Source organism: Sardina pilchardus, chromosome 13, assembly GCF_963854185.1.
Source record: "Sardina pilchardus chromosome 13, fSarPil1.1, whole genome shotgun sequence".
Classification (NCBI taxonomy): Eukaryota; Metazoa; Chordata; class Actinopteri; order Clupeiformes; family Clupeidae; genus Sardina; species Sardina pilchardus.
The window spans coordinates 1,718,303-1,727,450 of NC_085006.1; positions in this window are offsets into that span (position 1 = coordinate 1,718,303).

Below are 9,148 nucleotides of genomic sequence, written 5' to 3' on the forward strand. Positions count from 1 at the left end.
AAAAAAAAACTGATTTCCAATAATACAGCAAAAGGGCCAACTATATGCTACCATTGTGTTATAAATGAAGTTCAACACTATCACAACCTCGTTCAAAATCTTATTCAGGTCAAGCCTTGACGCGAGCGCTTCCCTGAATGAAACATTCCGTCTGTTGCGCATCGGGCACTACCCTCTTTATCACGACGATAGCATTTCTTTTACCTGCTATCGTCTGTGCGCCAACCGAGCAAAGTCCCTCACAGTTTTCCCATTTGATGTCATGTTCTGCCAGGTAGACTAATTGTTGAGATCAATGTTGAATAGTTCATCTGCAGTGGGCCTACTTTTGGCATACTCGCAGAATAGAATATCTTCGCCCGCTGTCAAGTTAACAAAGCGGACATAAGCAATAACTAAACCACCTCTGTAACTGGGTGGCCTTGTCCACTTGCAAGGCAAAACATGGGTGTTTGCGTTTGTCAAGCAGTTGTTCTTCGAGATCGCAGAACAGCAATTGTGTCGTCGGACAGATAGCCAAGCCAATTTTACTGCGCTCGTCTCGAACATAGACGGGTTTTTTTGTTTCCGCGGCAATTAAAATTCCGGCGCGCCCCACAGTTTGAGAAACGCTGAACTAGTGCAAGAGGGGACTAATTTTGATGAGTGGAGTCCATTCAACTAAGTCTCTTCAAAAAGATATTGGGGAGGTAAGAAGCGCTAAGAAATTGAGAAATGGATCTCTGCTAGTAATATGTAAAAATGTGGAACAACAACAGAAAGCAACTAGAAATGCAATTCCAAGGAATTACCAGTGCATGAAAATGCAAAAATAGATAGATAATGTAGATATGGTTGCTAAGGTGTAGCTAGGGTAAACATGGTGGTTGCATAGTTTACAGAGAGTTGATAGTGTGAAGGTAGACAGTTTAAAGATGAAACATTCCAGCTCTAACTTAACTAGTGATTTCTATTCATGTTAAAATGTTGATTAGCTAACTTAGGTAATGATTTCTAGCAGTTACGCTAAAAATGCTAATTATGCTAGCAATGATAACTTTACTAACAATGCTAACCAGGTTGATTAGCTAACTTAACCAATGATTTCTAGCAGTAATGCTAAAAATGCTAACTATGCTAACAATGCTAAATTTGTTAATAATGCTAACCAGGTTGATTAGCTGACTTAGTTGATGATTTTTTGCAGTTATGCTAAAAATGCTAACTATGCTAACCATGCTAACTAGCTAGTTGAAATGGTTGAACAGTTCAATAGTTGTGTCCATGCGACGAACAACCATATAAGTCCAAAAAAAAAAAAAATGAGATAACCATGTAACATGGATGTATTAGTGCCACTTTGTATACATAAGCAGTTTGGGCGGTGGTCGCGCGACCAAAACTTTGTTATTTAAAAGTTAAAATAGTCTCACGCGGAAAAAACGTTTATGTCCACTGCCAAAAATGGAGACGCCGGCTGCATCAGTATCCGCCGCAGACATACGAAGGCAAAATATCGGCAAAAAAAGGAAAGTCCATTTAACCGAATGGAAGGACAGAGCCAGGAAGACCTTAAGGGACGCTGGGAAACCATACGTTAACCGAAAAGGAGTACAAAAACAAGGAAAAAGTCCACCGAAAGAGGTGAGTGGAAGAACCGTACATGTACAAAGTATCTATCTAACGTTAGCGGTTACAGTTAGAGGGGCGTGTACTGTTCGTCTAATACAGTTCATACAACTCAGTCTGTTTAATGTATCAAATCATGAGTGGGTCAGAATGAAATCCGAGAAAATGAGGATTCAGGAGATGTTTAAAGCATGTATCTAGTCATTATAATTACGGAGAAATCAATCGAAACGTTTTAGGTGTGTTTATGTCTCTCCAACGCCAGCCTAGCTGCGTCACGTAGGTTAGCAGCTAACATTGTAATAACAATTCATTTGTGTAAGCTGTATATTCTAGCTAGTGACTTTAATAAGGCTGTTTAAAACTAAAAACGTTAACGTGACTTTGTTTCTGTTAAGGGCAAGGTGTGCAAGGAGACGTGTTCAAGACTGTGCTCAAGCCTAACAGAGCAAAGAAAACTACAGCTCTTCACGGAGTTTTATGCGGTCTCCTATGAGAGGCAACAGGCTATTATTCTTTCTGGTTTGGAGCAGGTAGGCTAACTCAGCGATTCATGACCGTATCATGTCAACAATATGCAATGCAACATAACACATTGTAGGCCCATGAAATAACAAGTGAATTTGCCCAAGCTAAGTCTTTAGGACAGGTTGCTGCTCTTTGGGGACGCTATAAGTTATAGTGAGCTATCTGGCTACAACTTACAACTGAAACAAAAGCAAGTCACTAACTCTGTAACTCCATATTAAGGTTTTAATTACAGTAGGATATGTAAAAAAAGTGAATAGAAACGTACTGTATTGCTCCAAAATATGAGAATTTGAGCTGCAACTTGCCTTGCCTCCCGACTTCACCTGCCAACACGAACGATAATGCATCCCTGAACTTGAAACTCTTCTGCTCCAATCGCGACTCATGCTGTCAATCAAAAAGAGTCCAGCCACTATGCAGTTCCTCCAATCATCACGCAGAAGGTCAGTGGGCCATCCCACTGTCCCATTCACTCCCAGAGAAGCCCAGCTTCCCTGGAAATGACGATTGTGTGGCGTTTGTCCAATAAACATCTAGCTTATCAGCTTTTAATCAGCCCACTCTGCCCAGGTCTATGTTTTTTTTTTGTGTGTGTCATCACAGCAATGTATTAAGAGTGCGAAATCACGACAGATGATGGGCAAAACCTTTTTGCTGAACGAACTAGCCATGCAATTGAACACTTTTAGCATGTTCTAGTTGGAATAGTAGGCTAATGTAATATAGTATTATTTGATGCACTTTCCCGTCATATTTAGATGAGGCTGAGCGGCCCTGTACTCTTACTGTACACATACTGTAGGCCTAGGCTACTGTATGCCTTCAATTCACTAAGACTGCACATGTGCCTGATCACTGATGATTTTGTGAGGATAGATGCAGGATGATGGGCATGAGCATCATGTAGGCATAACATAAGCCCTAAAAAGTGACTTATGCATTCTCCTAACCAAACAACAAAGCATTCACATACTTAATGACTTTAACTTGACAGCTCTACACAACAGCTAGCCTGGTAAATGTCTTTTCACTTCATGTCTTTTTACTCTATTTTTACTTCTAGCACAAGGTGAGTCGCAGGCGACCACGTGGGCCTGACACTGAGATTCCTAAGAGGAGGTACACCTTTATGTACCATGTCCAACAAGGAGGCCAAAGACTTAGTGTCTGTAAACTGACATTTATGTCAGTCTTTCAACTGACTAACAGTCGCCTACAGGCAAGTTTAATATACCCTAGTATTGTCTGTTTAACTTTTTATTTCATGCATGATTTTAATGAGATACATTGTCAATAGCATATTTACTTAAAGTTACTTATCTTTGAAAAGGTTATTCAAGAAAAGTTAGGCAGTCAGAGTGAGGAAACAGAGCAGGTAGCTGAAGTCAGGTCTCCATTAGAGGACTTAAGAGGAAAGCATAAGAACAGGTAAGTTATTATCCAAGCCTAGTCTATGTAAAAAAAAAATGGAAGGACTTCCTACTCTTGTCCTGCTTGTACTGCTATGCTGCATCATGTCAGAATCAGTTGCCCCACAACATTCTCTGGTCTAATGGTGCGCATACACCGCCACCATCATGAACGTTAAGAGCAGCTAGCGACCATTCACATTCAATGGACGCTGGCATTATAGGGCATCAGACGCCTTGCTACCCTTAACGCCAGTGCCCATTGAAAGTGAATGGTCGCCGGCTGATTTCACTCTTGACAGTGGCAGTGTGCACATACGGTAATGGTTAGGATTCAACTTACTGCCGCCACCCTGTCACCCTGTGTATGATTATTCTTTGTATCATTACAACATGTTGATCTTAATGACTGTATATGAAAACAAAATCCTATAGTTGAGAGGAAATCAACTATGTTAGAATTATACATTTATTGTCACAGAAACAATCAAATGTGCAAAACAGACCAGTATAGTTTAATATATTTTCCTTGTTCATGAGTTGTGTTTATTTTTTTAGGCCTCATAGCATTCCTACTCCAGTAAGAGAGGGGATAAGAGAGCATATCCTGAGCTTCCCACGCCAACCAAATCACTACTCCCGGATGAAGGGAGATGTGGAGAGGGAGTACCTGAGCCCCGATTTAAACCTGCTCCGCATGTACCGCCTGTACAAGGAAAACAATCCAACATCCACTGCAAAGTTCTGGCTCTATAGGGACATCTTCAAGCAGCAGAACCTCCGTTTTGGGCAGCCAAGAAGTGACACTTGTGCAAAATGTGACGCCTTTTTCTCAAAATTAACAGCTGCTACATCAGATGGAGAAAGGTCAACGATTGCAGCCGAGAGTGAGCTTCACCATCGGAAAGCTGAAAAGGCGTACACTCAGTTGCAGGCTGACACAGAGTGGGCCAAAGCCAATGATGACTGCCATGTCATTTGCATCGACATGCAGGGGGTAGTGTACACACCAAACCTGACACACTCCAACGTGTACTATCAACGGCAGCTGGCCAACTACAACCTCTGTATCCAGGAGATGGGCACTGACAATCCTCCGACAATGTGCCTCTGGCATGAGGGCATCGCTCACAGAGGTTCCATCGAGGTGGCAAGCTGTCTGTTGAAGTGGGCTGAAACATCTTTTGCTCCCCTTGTCCAGGCAAAGGAACGGAAGCTGATCATGTATAGTGACAGATGTTGTGGGCAGAATAACAACTGGAGGGTTCTAAACCTTCTCGCCCTTCTGATATCCAGAGGTTACTTTAGCCAAATAGAGCAAAAGTTTATGGTATCAGGTCACTCCTTCCTCCCCTGCGACCGTTCTTTTGCCACGCTTGAGAAGAGGCGGAAGGTGTCCACCCTCTACACTCCCAGCGATGTCACTGATATGATCCGTGGAGCCAGGCAGCAGCATCCTTTCAACACCATGGAAATGAAATGTGCAGACTTCAGGCAACTCCCTGATGCCACACTGAAGCGTCCATCTGGCTTCCTAATAACATCCATGATGTGGCTGAAAGTGACAGGTAAAAAACTAAAGAATTGGGTTTCTGAGATAAAAAGTGTTGGGGATATGTGTGTGAAGGATGAATCCTAATTGAATTTCTTATTGGATCATGATTTCAGCTGCTGATCCATGGTGTGTGCACACAAAATCCAGCCACAGCCACTATGAGGGATGGAACACTTGGCTAATAACCAAACAGAGGAAAAACCAACCACCTCGAGCTCCTTTGTTTTCCACTTCATACGCTCGAGCGTACGAGGACCCTCTGCCTGTCAAGAAGGAGAAGCACCGTGACCTCATGACCATGCTCGCCTACATGCCAGCGGAGGCCCAAGCGTTTTATGAAAACCTACAGTGTGAAGAGTAGGCCTAGTATGTGTAGTACTAGTATGTGTAGGCCATGTGCAGGTTATGGTAGAGTATATTGTGTATTGTATATAGTTCATCAATATACGATATATACAACATACACAATATACTCTACCATAACCTGCACATGGCCTGCACATGTATATTGTATAAAGTTAATCATTATAGTAGTTTTATCTTGTATGTATTATAGTATGTTTTATAATAGAAATAGGTATTTGTTTATTTATGCATTTATTTATTTATTTTTATTTTTTTATTTATTTATTTATTTTTATGAAATGAATGAATGGGGTGATTATTTATGCTCTCTCTAAGCGAGGTCGGTGTTAAATAAAAAAAAATGAAAGAAAGAAATGCTTTTTTAAGGCTCTGTTACTGTATTAAAACTATATATGTATTACATTCTATAGATCATTTTATATACATATTTATATATTATATATATATATATATATATATATATATATATATTTATTTATAAATAAATAAATAAATATAGCTAAAGGAATTAGACCTCCAGTGGTTTAAAGTGATATGATGAATTGGACTTATACTGTTATTCCACATCATCTGGACATATACCGTTCTTCCACATTCCATAAATGTAAATTACTCTTACTGTTTATTTGTAAGATTCACACTGAAACATGGTATCTCATTAGAATTGGGAGGCTTTTGTTGTCTATCTTCAAGTAAAATAAAAATGTATAATATAATGTTCACAGCCCAAATTAAGAAAATGTTATTATTCAAAATGTGAAAATATGGACTTATATGGTTCTTCGTCTCAAGGCCTCAGTTGAGTAGTTTCAATGGTTAAATGATTTAATAGTGTATTATTGCAGTGAGGACTTTTATTTTGAAACAGTTGTGGACAGAGGAAACAGTTAACAGGATATGTAGTCTTCTGAGAGACTGTATGCTTAAAGCCAGAGAAACTGACAGTTGGTGCCCAGGTGGCCGGCCACCTGGCGTAAGATTCTAATTGCTGCCGTGGTGTCATAATGAGCAATGTTAAGTCTATGGGGGAAATTGTAATAGTTTTTAACTAATAGTTTAAAAAGTATAAAAGTTACAAAGTTGAAAAATACAAAGCCCACATCGCGTAAGTAAGACCTACGTGACAAAATTTGAATGGAGTTTCTATGTTAAGCGGTTGAAGCTAAATTGCGTGCGTTAGAAGAAGAACTAGAAATGCAATTCCAAGGAATTACCAGTGCATGAAAATGCAAAAAAAAATGTATAGATAGATAATGTAGATATAGTTACTAAGGTGTAGCTAGGGTAAACATGGTGGTTGCGTAGTTTAAAGAAAGCTGATAGTGTGAAGGTAGACAGTTTAAAGCTTAAACATTCCAGTTTTAACCTAACTAATGATTTCTAACAAATGTTAGAAACAGATGCTGTAAACAGATGTTAAATATGCTAAGAATGATAACCAGGTCGATTGGTTAACTTAGCTAATGATTTCTAGCAGTTATGGTAAAAATGCTAACAATGTTAGCACTGCTGACTATGTTAACAATGCTAACCAGGTTGATTAGCTAACTTAGCAAATGATTTCTAACAGTAATGTTTAAAATGCTAACTATGCTAACAATGCTAACCATGCTAACAATGCTAACCAGGTTGATTAGCTGACTTAGTTGATGATTTCTAGCAGTTATGCTAAAAATGCTAACACTGCTAACTATGCTAACAATGCTAATTATGTTAACAATGCTAACTAGGTTGATTAGCTAACTTAGCTAATCATTTCTAGCAGCTATGCTAAAAATGCTAACAATGCTAATTATGCTAACCATGCTAACTAGCTAACTTGCTACTGAGGACTTCTATTTTGAAACATTTGTTTATAGGGTATCCATGGCTGCCACTATCAGGAATAAAGAAGTTACTATAGTAAAATCATGTTGGTTGCTATGGAAACGGTCATAAACGCTTAACTTTAATGGTTGCTATGTTGGTTGCTAGGTACATGGAGGTCTCATGTAGTTGACTGGAGGCATAGTTGAAGATAACTGACAGTTGGAATGGTTGAAAGGTTAGATAGTTGAGTAGTTTCAATGGTTAAATGATTTAATAGTGTATTATTGCAGTGAGGACTTTTATTTTGAAACAGTTGTGGACAGAGGAAACAGTTTAACAGGATATGTGTAGTCTTCAGAGAGATTGTATGCTTAAAGCCAGAGAAACTGACAGTTGATACAGGTGTAATCAATTTAAGCCTGAGAGAGAGAGAGAGAGCTGCTGCACCTGGACTGGCCACCTGGCGTAACATTCTAATTGCTGCCGTGATGTCATAATGAGCAATGTTAAGTCTATGGGGGAAATGGTAATAGTTTTAAACTAATAGTTTAAAAAGTATAAAAGTTACAAAGTTGAAAAATACAAAGCACATATGGCATAAGCAAGACCTACGCAACAAAGTTTGAATGAAGTTTCTACGTTAAACGGTTGAAGCTGAATTGCGAGCGTTAGAAGAAGAAGTTTAACTAGAAATGCAATTCCAAGGAATTACCAGTGCATGAAATGCAAAAATAGATAGATAATGTAGATATGGTTACTAAGGTGTAGCTAGGTTAAACATGGTGGTTGCATAGTTTACAGAGAGTTGATAGTGTGAAGGTAGACAGTTTAAAGCTGAAACATTCCAGTTCTAACTTAACTAATGATTTCTATTCATGTTAAAATGTTAACTATGGTAACAATGATAACCAGGTTGATTGGTTAACTTAGCTACTGATTTGATGCAGTAATGGTAAAAATGTTAACTATGCTAACTATGCTCACAGTGCTAACCAGGTTGATTCGCTAACTTAGCTAATGATTTCTAGCAATTGTGCTAAAATTGCTAACTATGCTAGCAATGCTAACTATGGTAACAATGCTAACTTAAACTAACAATGCTAACCAGGTTGATTAGCTAACTTAACTGATGATTTCTAGCAATAATGTTAAAAACGCTAACTATGCTAACAATGCTAAAATTGCTAACAATGCTAACCAGGTTGATTAGCTAACTTAGTTGATGTTTTTTGCAGTTATGCTAAAAATGCTAACTATGCTCACAATGCTAACCATGCTAACTAGCTAACTTGCTAGTGAGGACTTTTATTTTGAAACATTTGTTGCTAGGGTATCCATGGTGGCCACTATCAGGAAACAAGAAGTTACTGCAGCATTATCATGTTGGTTGCTATGGAAACGGTCATAAACGCTTAATTTTAATGGTTGGTATGTTGGTTGCTAGGTACATGGAGGTTTCGTGTAGTTGACTGGAGGCATAGTTGATAACTGACAGTTGGAATGGTTGAACAGTTAAATAGTTGAGTAGTTACAATGGTTAAATGATTTAATAGTGTATTATTGCAGTGAGGGCCTTTATTTTGAAACAGTTGTGGACAGAGGAAGTAGTGAAACAGGATCTGTAGTCTTAATGAGATTGTATGCTTAAAGCCTGAGACAGAAGGTGCCTCTCATATAGCGTTTACGCGTCCTCTCTCGCTCCTCGATCCTCACTGATCTACATAAAGAATGATGGAGCGGCAACAATGGGATAGTCTAGCCCTTCTTCTATCTTTCTTTATGTAGATCATTGAGGAGCGAGGAGCGAGGGAGGACATATAAACGCTGCTTGAGAGGCACCCACAGTAAATACTTTGAAAGTTGTATGTAG